General features: G+C 39.6%; 1 long non-coding RNA gene across 1 annotated transcript in view; it reads left to right on the top strand.

Moving 5' to 3' along the window:
• The first annotated feature begins 396 nt into the window (after positions 1-396).
• Positions 397-12385, top strand: part of LOC136793306 (uncharacterized) — a 106829-nt gene continuing 94840 nt past the window's right edge. The window contains exon 1 of the long non-coding RNA XR_010838436.1: positions 397-456. This is a non-coding gene — a long non-coding RNA (uncharacterized lncRNA). The remainder of the gene's footprint in view (positions 457-12385) is intronic.

The raw sequence follows: 12385 nt of genomic DNA, 5'->3' as shown, positions 1-12385 counted from the left end.
ACTGCATGTTAATTTCTCATTGCTTCTGTAACAAACTACCACAAATTCAGTGGCTTAAAACAACGTACATTTATTATCCTACGGTTTTAGGGATCAGAAGTCTGGAGTCAAGGTGCTGGCAGGACTTTGTTCCCTAGGGAAGCTTCAGAGAGCGTGTGCTTCCTTGCCTTTTCCGGCTTCTGGAGCCGCCCTGCGTCCCTTATCTCGTGCCCCTTGCCCTGTCTTCCCCGCCCTGCGTCTCTCTGACAGGCCTCTTCTGTAGTCGGATCTCCCTTTGCCCTGAAGGACAGTTGCCATTCTGCTGGGTCTGTCTGGCTAATCCAGGGCTCTGCCATCTCAATATCCTTAACTTAATCACATCTTCACTTTTACCACGTAACATAATTTATGTATTCACAGGTTCCAGGGATTTGGATGCCTGTGTCTTCGGGGGACCATTACTTCGCCTGCCACGTGGTGAAGTACTACATGTAAGCAAACTGCTTTCTAATATCATTACGCTATGCTAGTAAATAAATGATTAATTTACTATTCTAAAATTAGAGCCACATATGTTTCAGCTCACTAAAGTGGCAAATGGTATTTTACCTTGGAAGACACACTTACAAGATGTTTCAGTTTATAAATGACCTCTGAGGTCATTTATAACTTGAGAATCATAAGTGTAACAAATATTGCCATAACATCAAATATTCTTATATGAGGGGATTAAAATATGTTTTGTTTGTTGAGCTTTTTGATGTTTAATTGAGTTGCTAAAGATATGTTTAGGTTATTATTGAATACAGCAATTGGCTGCTTAGTAGATGGGAAGGGGGTTGTACCATCTGGTAATATCAGTTCTAATTAAAATACACGGGAGAATGGACAGCCTCTGACTGGGTGGATAACATGCTTCCTATAGGCAGCGTTACACCAGTAATTGCAGATTGCTGTGCAAAATCATACTAGCTTCCCAGGAACTTGAAGCAGCTGATGGATGCCTTTCTTAGAGCTGATGTGAAATAATATTTAATGAATCAATATTTCATATTATATGTATATATTTAATTTGTAAAAAATGAATGGAGATTGCAAAGCACTTGGAACAGTACTGGGCACATAGAAAATATCCTACCCGTGTTCACTGAGTGACAGAGCACACATGAATGCATCCCACCGAATAATGTCTCAGTGAGACCGGCAGCTCCTCAACGACAGTTGCATGGAGTAAAGGACGTAACAGCTTCTCACACGGTGCTAACTCTCAGGAATAAACGTGTTTAGATGTTAAGAATTATAAGTAATTTTGATATTCTTGCAGTATGTGTTCAAATATCTAGAGGAACAAAGTGAAAATCTTCATAGACTCATAAAACACCTACCAATTAACCAATGAGTAATGACACTTTTAAGAAAACGAGCAAAAACAACATCAAGAGAGTATAACCCTTTTACAAAGATGTGAAAAATTGCTTTACAATGGAAGGGAAGTCTTCAGTGTTTGAGATAAATCTTCTGTAAAGGTAATAGAATGTTTTGTAAGAATACTGAAAATTTTTTAGGACTATGCTGCAAAATTTATTCTAATACTGTACTTACAATAAAGTAATTTATTGTGAGTTTGGTATTTGTTGAGTGTACCTTTAAGTTTATTGGTAACTGAGCTTGAAGTGATACATGTATAAACATATATGTTCAGTGCTTTATAATGTAAAGTTCTTTCAGGCATCCACTAATGTTTATTTTAAAAAATAAAGATTTTTGCCTCTTAATAAGTGAATGTTCCAAAATCACCAATGACCTCAGTCACAGCTAGGTGCAGGGCTCAGAGTCAGGTGCTAGGACGGGTCTAGATTGTTGGAAGAGTTACAGGGTTGCGTGGACCAGCTTGCTTCCCGGCTGCAAGAACACTAGACGTGGCTCCCCTTGGCCCCGGTCGGCTTGAGTTTCCCATAAGATCATGGAAGAAATGATCACTGTAGGCAGGGACATGAGGAGAGCCAATTGCCTTATCTTGGTGTGCTGTCCACCCAAGACTCTCAGGATGGGCCCAGCTCCACAGAAACCCCGCCGGACTGAGAGTGGGAGGTGGGCAGACAGCAGGAGGGCAGCTCAGGTCCTGTCATAAAATAAGTGCGAATGGAGCAGAACTCTCCAGAATTCTGAAATGGAAGTGGCTGCTATGTCTGTGGAACAGATAGATTTGAGTACTTGCTGTATTGGCCTGACAGAAGTATTCCTTCAATTAAAACTGTAAAAATCCACATGATTAAAGAGGAGAAGGAGATGCAGCCCATTCTCAATAATTTATAATCAGAGCAAAATCACTGGAAATTGGTTGTATTTCGTCTTAGCTCTTCTACTTCTCAAGCACAGGGACCTCATCCCCCTGCGGTGACTTTGACTGGGTGAACACCCACAGCCTCCTCTGTTGAGCTTGGAAAGTGATCTTATTATTGACCTCTAACTTTCATTTTGTTAATTATATGATATTGCTCACTCAAGGCTTTGTAAGCTTTGTAAACCTCTGCTGCAAAAGAGGAAAACATCAACAACAAAAGGGAAGGCCATGTAATAAAATGTTTCATTTTATTGTGTTTGGCTTTGCAAGAATTCATTAAGATAGTCTCATCTGTGGTCTTTCTTTAAAGGAAAAACATCTTAGGTTTTACTGGGATCTTTTTCTCAACACAGTAGAACATTTGTTTATAAAATCTGGTTTTAAATCTAGAAATGTGAGTTTATTTTTTCCTGGCTGTATTCCATCCTTTTCCGATTTTTCTATATAGAAATACAATGTATAGGAACGCCTGTTATTTAGTTCTCTGCTTGATATTTAGTGTGTAGGACACATAATGTAAAAGGACTACGCGTTAATTTTAGGTGTCTCTTAAGAGGCTAAGAGATTTTTATGTGTGTACAGATTGGCAAACCAAAGCATAATAACATCCGTTCTATACCTCTATCTAAGGATTTATGATTGATGAGAAAGTCAAAGAAAGAAAATCAACACTAGATGTTGTAGTCATACAAAAAGAGAAAGCAAAATGACTGTAAAAAAAAGAAGCAGCACTGCGTATGCTCTCTGACTTTTTTTCAGAAGGCGCTCCCCAGCCACGTCTCCCGAGAGCAGTCTCTTACGCTGCTCATTGTCTTCACATCAAATGCTCTTCGTTTCAGATTTTGTTTATAATTATCTGTTTGTAAAACTACATTCTTTATTAAGCTTGTGTTCCTTACGAATGAGAAATGTGTCTTGATTTTTGTTCCTCTAAGACCCTAACTCACTCCTGGAATATTTTTTTCCAAGAATGTTTGATGAATTAATGAATGACCACATAGAATAGCTTAGAACTCGGATGCTGAAATTTGTGTGTTATATACGTTCCTATTGAATACAGAAAAGATGATAGAAATGTTACAGTTTTATATCTTCATCCCCAGTGGAGAGCCTTACAAGGGAGATTATTCAAGAGGCCAACTCAGAATATTTGAGGTTTCAAAATCCGTTTGAGCTTTCTCTTTTTGTAATTAAAATGTTGTTTGTAAGCCCCCAGTTACAACTGTTACTCCTTTAATTTTTTTTTAATTCAACTTTTTAAAAAAGTACAAGCAAATATAAGCCATAGCACCAATCAGTTTTGGTCCATTTTGTGACCTTCAGCTATCTAAAATTTCGTAGAGACCTCTCATGTTAATGGTGGGCTTTTGTATAGCTTGTTGGTGTGCAGGTAAGAGAGAAGGCATGAAAACAACTGAGAATTTTCTTACTTGCCTTTCACAAAGCAAAAGGAGAATAGTGTTATAAAAACAAAGCAACTACAACAGAAAGCATATGGGAAAGCCATCCAAAGGTGGAAATATGACAGTCCCTGAGGAGACATGCAAACACAAGGCACAACATCAAAACCAAATTAGGGAAACATGTTTGCAAAGAATTGCTTCTTTTATCGAGGGTCGGTACCACCATCTGTGCCAAATGCCCAACTGCATGGGTGATTGACAGCTGAAGATGAAGAAACAAACCCCCCCAGTGATGGGCTGAGTCAGCCTTGTCATCGTGAGACGGTCGCTGCCGGCCGAGGGTGGGTAGTTTGGGGCTCAGTGTCAGTCAGAGCTGAATTCTGATCCCTGCCAGTCTCTGTATTTACCAGTGATTCTATGAGAGAAGAGACTTCTGGGAGATTTCAAATTATAAAAGCCCTTGTTATGCATTAATTATCCCACCTTTTAATTTAGTCATTACATTTTAGGCTGGTCAGTGATTCCAGGTAGCAGGTAGTATCAGATTGGGATAAATGCAAATTGATGAATTGGAAATGTTTTATAAATAATAGAATAAAAAATGAAACTGAAATTGGTAAATTTCTCTTTCTGTTTACCTATTTTAGAGTTTCTAGAGTTATTTCTCAAGTAATTTTCAAAATCAGGCCTCAGTACAGAAAAATTTGTGTATAATTAAGCAATAAATATTTTAATGGAAAATGAGACTCTGCAGCTACTCAAAAGGTAAATTGAATCCTGAGAACATCATTACAGAACTAATAAAAATTAGGATTAAAAATGCTCTGTGAACAAACAGGAAATGTATTTTATTCATTGATTTGTTCCTTCACCATACATTTGCTAAAATCATGCTCTGTTCCTTCAGAAGCTAGTGCCTTAGAAGAAAACAATACCCTTATCTTAAAGAGCTAAGCTTGAAACTAACTGAAATAAATAGAAATAAATGATGCAAAGCGATTTCTGTAATAAGACACAGAGATATTCCTTTTCAAAACTGTTTCCTTACATTTCTTCAGGAAGGAGGATCTCTATGGGGTGGGGACAGTTAGGTGGTGAATAATCCATCGTTTCTTGCCAGGGATTTGGGATAATATTCGCCAAATATTAAATATGACGTCATATAAAAATATGACGAATATTATAAATATTCCAGAAAATGACCTCTGGAATTAGCAATGTGAATCTAAGAAAAAATGATGGGAAAATATCGTGCAATCACAAAATCAACAATTATCATAAGGTCACCCCTCAAATTTATTACCGTACAGTAGTCAAAATTTGCACCCTCTTCAAGGGTGACCCTAGTTATGTGCCCAAGATTATGTCTCCCTCATCCATCAAGTGGAACTGACACCAAACGCTTAGGATTGAAGCATGCTTGTTTAGATAGTGGGATCGGCCTGGCTCAGAGGTTGGCAACATTTAATTTAATTTAATTTAATATTAGTCTTTTTCTTCCACCCTGATGGCATTCCTGGGAGGAGAGGTTCCCAAACCTATTCCCTGATGTGGTCCTGGACAAGGTCTCTATCCCGTTACCCTTTCTTTTCTATGAGGCAGCAGCCTCTGCCTTTCTGCTCTTGGTGTTAAGGAGGCTTCCTGTTCTAGTTGGGTGTTACTGTCATAGTGTTATATTCTGATGTCCTTTCAGAGAAGTGATTTGTAATCACAAGCTAAACACCGTGTCATTTGGAGAGTAAAGGAAGCCAGTGTTCTCTCGTGTTTTCTCTTGTGTTCTTTCTGTCCTGTTGTTCCTCCTATGGGGTCAGAATCTGAGGGGTCACATGGCTGCTTCTCTTCACGCATTACAGTACGAGTGTGGAAGACATCCACTCAATCCAGCGTAAAAAAGGGACATAGCAACAAATAGTTGCAGATTTTGAAAGCATATCCTCCGTGTTTTCCTGGTATTTAAAAAACATTTAAAATTTCCATTTGAGTAGTCACACTTTGAATATTCATTGGTCACCGTCTCCTTAGCATTTGGGGAGTGATTGATCGTGGGGAGCATCTCAAAGTGACAGCAGCAGGGGGAGAGCTCTGTCCCTCTTCTGAAGGTGAAAAGATGAACATGAGGTGGCCTGGGGGGGGGGGGCAGCACCATCTCCAGCCCCTGCTGCGTGGGAGGGATCAGAGGTGGGTCTCTGTCTTCCACAGTTGATGTCTTCAGTGGATTAACGATTGGGTTCATGTTTTACTGAAATCAGGACAAGAGAGAAAAATTTGCACAGTGTGTGACCCGCCCCGTGTTAGCCAGAGGGGGTTGCTTTTATTGCTTCCCTAACATCAACTCATTTTTCCTTTCTTGCAAGAAACTAAGGACTTGAGCAAAGGCAAAGATGAAGACAAATTTATTAATGTATTGAACGAGTTCTATTTTCGTACACTGTGCTCTTTAGGTCTAGATATGGAGTGGAGAGGAATCTGGGAAAGCGCTTTTCATGAGCACGAACTCCTAAAAAGGCTCCTTCTACAATGACAGTAATAACAAGACGTCAGAAGCAGTGTGAAAGTGAGGGCCGGACTCCTTCTTTTTGATAGAATCAGGATCAGATTAGAAAAGTTAGGGCAGGAATGGAATTTGTATCCTATTATTGTTGACTCCCCTCCATCTGGTAGGCTTATTTTGCAAGTTGTTGGAAAATAAGGAAGCAAAGAAAAGACAGTTTCTGCACTGAGGAGTTTTTGGTATGAACTTCGAAAAGAGTAAGGAGCATAGTGGTGATCTTGTGTCTTCCAAAATGTCAATGATAAACATTACCTATGTGACTGATCTGAGAATCTTATATACAAAGGAATGCCCTTGTAGATAAATGGAACATTGCAAACTGCTAAAACCTTCTTCTCATGTCAGATGGAGAATTGGCATCATTACTAGCAATTTTTACTCTTACCCCCAGGGAGATTATGGCATTTTAAAACTCTAATTTGTCTTTGAATAATTGGTCATATAACTCCAAATAGAATTCAAAATGTAAGCTCTTCTGGGTTCAGGGGTTTTAAGATCTTTCAGCATCCCGAAAGAGGTAAAATAATCACTTTACATTAGATTTTGATAAATGAAGAAAGTATCTTTTAGCCTCTAGGATAAATACTAAGAATTATAAACAAAATATATAAATTCAAAGATAATATATGGGGAGAATAAAATAAAAGTATAATTAATACAAAAGGAAAAAAAGTGTAGGCTATAAAACAGAAGCAGGTAGTAAAGTGGAAGATTTAAAGACAGCTATAATAATAATCACAATAAATATAAATTGATTGCTCTAATAAATAACAAATATTATAAAGGATTAAAAAATATCAACTATGAACTAAAATAAATGTGGCATGTTGACCATAGATTTAGTGCCATTGAGAATTAGTTTAGAAGTACACCTGTTGTAAAAAATCTTATACCAGGTTTATTTTATTTTATTTTTATTTTTATTTATTTTTTTTGCAGTACGCGAGCCTCTCACTGTTGTGGCCTCTCCCGTTGCGGAGCACAGGCTCCGAACGCGTGGGCTCAGCGGCCATGGCCCACGGGCCCAGCCGCTCCGCGGCACGTGGGATCCTCCCGGATCGGGGCACAAACCCGCGTCCCTTGCATCGGCAGGTGGACTCTCAACCACTGCGCCACTAGGGAAGCCCCAGGTTTATTTTTGATAGGCTTCAGAACAGTAACTCTAAACATGGCACCCTGGAGCATTGACTATTTCAGGCTAAAGGCATCCAAGAAACAGCAGGTGCAGGAAGGCTGTATGCCCGTGCCGTGAGGCGGTCCTGTAGCCCTCACCTGAGGGGGCCTCCGTGCCCTGCAGGGGCAGAGCATCCTTCTTGAAGAAGAGGGGACACACAGAGGACCTGAATGAGCAGGCTCTCTAGGTTTCCCTGGTTTTCCACATTGGCTCATCTTTGACCTGTCATGCCTTCCCAGGACTCCACTCTCCATCAAACCCAGCATAAACACGCTCAGGTTTAACAGCTTTCCTTGTGACAGCCCCTGTGCCACATAAAACTTACATTAAATACATTTGTAGGCTTTTATTAATCTGTCATTTGTCCCAGCAAGAACTTGGAAAAGTAGAGGAAAAAGATATGTTTCTTCTCAACATTTTCCAAACAAAAATTTACTTTTACTACAGTTATTTGTCTTTATAGCCATTATTGAATGAAATTATGAGGGTGTAGAACTCATACTATCACCACATTTTACCAAAAAAATCATGAGTTTGGGAGCTGGAGAGAGTGTGCTCAGAAAAATTTTTGTCTCTTCTTCCAGTGTCTGCTGGTCCCTACCTTTCTGTGCTCTATGGACACACACACACAAACACACACATACCCAAACACACACGCACACACACACACACTGTATCACGTACTGGTGTATATAAATTTTATCATCATAAATGTCTACTGTTTATTTTTGTCTTATCTAAAAATGTGCAGAGCTGAGAAAAGCATCAACATTGGAATTAGAGAGATTTGAGTTTGAATCATTATTTTTCATTAAATGGGGTTGTGATATTAGGAGGCATGGATAAAGCTGAGGGCATGAAAATCAACGTGTTGATAAACTAAAATGTGTTTGGCACTGTAATTTGCAGTTTTTATATGTTATTACAGTTACTCTTTACCACAACTCAGTAGAAATGTCATTATGCCCATTTTCCAGATGAAGACATTAGTATATGCAGGGGTTAAATAATTTGCTCTTCATCCAATAGATAGTAACTGTTAGATGCTAGATTTGAATTCAAAGCTGATTTTAAAACCCATGTGCTTTTCTCCACAAAAGCATTTTTCAAAATGTGTTCAAACAATAGTCCCCAAAGGCATTCCAAAAAAAATGGAGGTGGAATGAGGGTTGATGTAAGACAAATACAAGAAAAACCAGGTTTTACACCTCCATCTTCCTGGTCCACAACATATATTAGCACCCTGAATACTCAAAGGTAGATTGCAGTAAGGCTAACCAGACTTCATGCAGGTGTGTTCCACATCAGGACCCTATTCTCAAGTGAGGTGAACAGATTCCATCAGGCAACACTCATATTTTCACAGAGCTGGCTCTTGAGCAAATTATTTGGGATGAAATTGCTTAATTGGGACTTTAGAAATAATAAGGTATTTGTAGAGTTGTAATAAGTAATGAGCTAATGCAAATAATATGAACTTTTCCTTTCAAACTGAGCCAGTGATATGTTTATGTAGACTAACAACAGAACAGACAGCCTTTTCTTACTAGTCACAACAGCTAAAAATGTAAATGTTATCAGCTATTATTTGCCTGACACTGTTCCAGACACTACTGTTTGGCAATTGATTGAACACAACTGGTTTATTTATTTTTAGTTAATACAACTACAGTTGTGAATATAACATTTCACAAGGGACTTGACTCCTGACCTTGTCCATTCATGAGTGATTTTTAGCCAGAGATCTAATTGCCTCATGCTAATTGGGGATTGAGATAGAGTAAAATTCAAAGACCTACTTGTCAAGCTTATGACAAGAAAAAAGAGGACTAATTCCCCAAAGCATACTTAGATTTCAGGATTACCCACTTTAATATTCTAAAGTTACTTCTTGTGTGCCTTTCCCTTGTCTTTCCGATGACAAAATTGCTATAGTTACACTTCTCCTACAGATGCAAGAAGTCCTTTCATAAATCTGTGCTGAAAAGAGCTGTTTCGGTTGAAAAGTCATGAGCAAAGAGTTGGGATACTTAAGTCACACCCCAGTTCTGCCTCAGAAAACATGCTGCCTTATGTGAACTAGTCAGTTAATCTCCATGGGTCTTAATCATCTTTACAATGAAGGAACTGGGTCAGGTGAACTGAAATGTTCTTCCACTCTAAAACTGTAGACTCCAAAGGGGTTGAGCTCTTAATTCCTACATGACTATGTAGTTCTTAGTTTCAACCTCCTCCTCAACTTATTCAGAAAGACACATAAAATAATTCCTGAACTTTCAGTTCCAAGCCCAGCGGGTAAGGAACTCTGACGTTGTCTTTCCCATCCTCACCAGGACCAAAATGCTGAGCAGGCTGAAAGTCAACAACTCTCCTTAGATCCATCTGGTAATTGAGGTCAGAAGGCAAACTACTGTCCCCCCCCAACCTCTAAAAAAAATGGAGAGACAGGCAGAAAGAGACAGTTATATCTCAAGGAAGAAGATGCCCAAGAACCAGACACAGGAGGAAGACAAATGGATGAATGTCCTTCCTCAGCTCTTATTTAAGACAGTCTCTTAGGAAACCCAAAGACTGCAGAGGAGCACAACAAGGACAGCAGAGGACATTTTAGCCTCTGACACCAACAGCTACAGCAAACAGTGAGCACAGCCTAACTCGTAGCCTTGTGGACAAACAGCTCATGATCAAGGTCTGACTCAGTTCTTTCACCCAGTACACCATGTCCCGCTTTCAACAAGAAAAATACAAGGCCTACTAAAGGCAGAAAACACAGTCTGAAGAGACAGCAAGCATCAGAACCAGACAACCATACTGATATGACAGAGATGTTGGAATTGCCAGCCTGGGAATTTAAAACTATGATTAATATGCTAAAGACTATAATAGGGTCACAGGGAATATAGCCAATATTTTATAATGACTGTAAATGGTGTATAACCTATAAAATATTGAACCACTATGTTGTAACCCTGAAGCTAATATAATATTGTAAACCAACTACACTTTAATTAAATAAAACTATAGTGGGAAGAATAGACAACATGCAGCAACAGATGGGCAATGTGAGCATAAAGCTAGAAACTCTAAGAAGGAATCTAAAGGAAATGGTAGAAATTTTAAAAAAGAGTTAACAGAAGTAAAGCCAGCCTCTGATGGGCTTACTGGTAGACTGGACACAGCTGAGGAAGGAATCAGTGAGTGTGAAGCTCAGTCAATAGAATTTTTCAAAACTGAAATGCAAAGAGAATGAAAATGGTGGAACATAACATCTATCAAGTAGGCCTCATAAGAGGCTTGGAGGTAAATCCAGCTCTTACTGCAGTGCCCAGATTTATCCAGAGCTCAAAGTACGTGAGCAACGTAAATGAGCAGCCTGTCCCAAGCCTGGCGCGGAGGTGGAAGAATTTAGGACAGAGTAACGGAGACACGGATCCAATGTTCAGCCACGTCCCCTGCTCTCCTCTGCCCCTTGTTTTTTCAAGGAGGCCAGCCAGCCGGCATATGAGAAACAGCACCAGCCCGGTGCCATCACCTGCCACTAGGCAGCTCTGCGAATTTTAGTTTGGTTGCCTTTGCTTAGTATCAAGGATGCTGGGCTGAAGTAATCCCCAGGGATGCTTCCATTGTTAATATGCACTGGTCTAACCCGTGCCACTGCAGACACACCTGGGCAGAACGGTTGTCTGTAGCCAGCTCCTATTAAGAAAACACTTACGTAGCAAGAACATATTTTTGTTTCAAGCTGAATAGGTATCAGTTATGTTGCTGCTGCCAGGCTGCAGCTGCCTGGCTCTGAGCTGATGGGAAGGAAGGGTGAGGGAGTTCCTAGGACACAGTGAGGGTAGAGGGTAATGGCTTCTCTGAGGTGCTTACATCGTCAGCTTTGCTCACTCCTGAGGCCTCGGGACACACCGATATGTGTGACGCATGGTAGCTATTCAATACATTTTAGAATGGATGAATGAAGCCACAGAGCAGTCTCAGACTCTGTGAGTGAGTGAGATTGCGAGAGGGGTGAGCATCACTTCTTTTTCTAACGCCGTGATCAGTTTCATCATACTGTAAAAATTTCCATTGCACCTGAGTCCAGTATAAAAAAACAAAAAACAGAGATATTGAAGAAAATTCCTACTTACTATAGCAACAAGAACAGATAGCTGTTTGCCTATTTATAGATCATACATATTAGAGTTGAAGAGACATATTATATTTCTATTTTTCTATATCCAAATTAATAACACTTTCCAGCTAAAAATTTTCTCCTTCCCTGCTTCCATCACGCAGGAGAAAATGAAACTAGTTTAAAAAATTAGAATTAAATGAGCCTTTAAATTATCAGAAAAAGAAAAGCAAATGGAGACAGAGCTTTCAGATACTTGGTTTTCACTGGAAACCTTCGCCGGCATTCTGCACCGAGGTACTGCACGTTTTCTCCCTGCACATACAGAGTGGGGAAACTGTGAGGACGGTGAGACCCACCTCCCCAGCCCATGCTCTCTCCTGCCCAGTTCTAACCACTAGGCTCCAGGTACCTCTGGCAGAGCTGAGGATCTGGCAGCGAGCAGGGCTCTTATGAACGTTTTTCAGGAAATCCCAGTGGCAAGAACACTTGAAGCAGAGAAGGCTCAGTTTAAATCCAAGCTCGGGTTCTTGTGGGTCTGTTTTCTCAACTGCAAAATTAGATTAACAACCAATTTGAACTCAAAATGTTGTAAAGTAGATGGAATGAGAAAACACACATAAACCTCTCAGCACCAGGCATGGAATGCAGTAAGCACTCAATAGATGCTGATTAATGTCCTTATTATTCCAGTTTTTAAAAATCCATAAGGTTTCTGCAGGCCAAATCAGTAGCCTAATACCAGAACATTAATTTCCAAGTTAGTACAACAAAATATCTTTACACTGCTTATTCCTTCGCAAATTGAGGCAGT

The sequence above is a fragment of the Kogia breviceps genome, chromosome 20, assembly GCF_026419965.1.
Source record: "Kogia breviceps isolate mKogBre1 chromosome 20, mKogBre1 haplotype 1, whole genome shotgun sequence".
NCBI lineage: Eukaryota > Metazoa > Chordata > Mammalia > Artiodactyla > Physeteridae > Kogia > Kogia breviceps.
This window is presented reverse-complemented; position numbering and strand designations above follow the sequence as displayed.